Raw genomic sequence first — 1,060 nt, forward strand, 5'->3', positions numbered from 1 at the left:
TATATATATATATATATATATATATATATATATGTGTGTGTGTGTGTGTGTGTGTGTGTGTGTATATACACACATACATACATAAGCATGTATATATGCACTGATGAGACGGAAAAATGATATTAATATTGCGAGACAGTTATACATTTAATCGCAGGCGAGAGAGTTTGTTGCGGACACAGCCATATGTTCATAAGATATTTATTGTAAAAATATGTTGGTGTAAGACGGTATGTATGCGTGTTGTACAGCAGTAATATCCTGAAAGGACACAACGATTTATAACACGGATATTATATAAATACATGCATAAACATATATGTATATATATGTGTGTATGTGTGTGTTTGTGAGAGCATGTATGTAGGTATAAATGTATGTATGCATTATTTGTACGTTAGTCCTGATAAAGTTTACATATTGCATTCATGATATATATCTTGTCAGTTATATTCATAATAGATACATAGACTGTGTCGTAATTCTTTTGTGCAATGTTGCCATTGTTGTCAAATTTATTACAATGAGAAGCTTTCAATAACATTCTTTGTTTTAGAACGGTATATATCGGAATATATTCTCTGTGGTTTTAGTGTCTTGTAGACAATCAAGCTCTTTATGTTAACCTCGAAGACTGATTTGACATTTATGTACTCTTCAATTTTGTATTTAATTTTCAGCTACATTAAGTGTCTTTCCAATGTTTTCTTGTGTTTTAACTACATTAATAAAAATGTCGAGGAATTGGTAACCGACAAACAAACAATAGCAGAGCGTCTACACTTTAGGTGGTATAAATATATACATACATACATACATATCTATATTGCATATACGTATATTATATATATACATACATACATACATACATATATTATATATACATACATACACATATATATTATATACATTATATACATTATATATGTATATATATAAATATTATACATATATATATATGTATGTATACTCACGCACACGCGTACATATATTCATATATATTGAAGTATTTGTACATATAGTTGTGTGTATGTATATATATATATATATATATATATAT

The sequence above is a fragment of the Octopus bimaculoides genome, chromosome 19 (assembly GCF_001194135.2).
Source record: "Octopus bimaculoides isolate UCB-OBI-ISO-001 chromosome 19, ASM119413v2, whole genome shotgun sequence".
Taxonomy (NCBI): domain Eukaryota; kingdom Metazoa; phylum Mollusca; class Cephalopoda; order Octopoda; family Octopodidae; genus Octopus; species Octopus bimaculoides.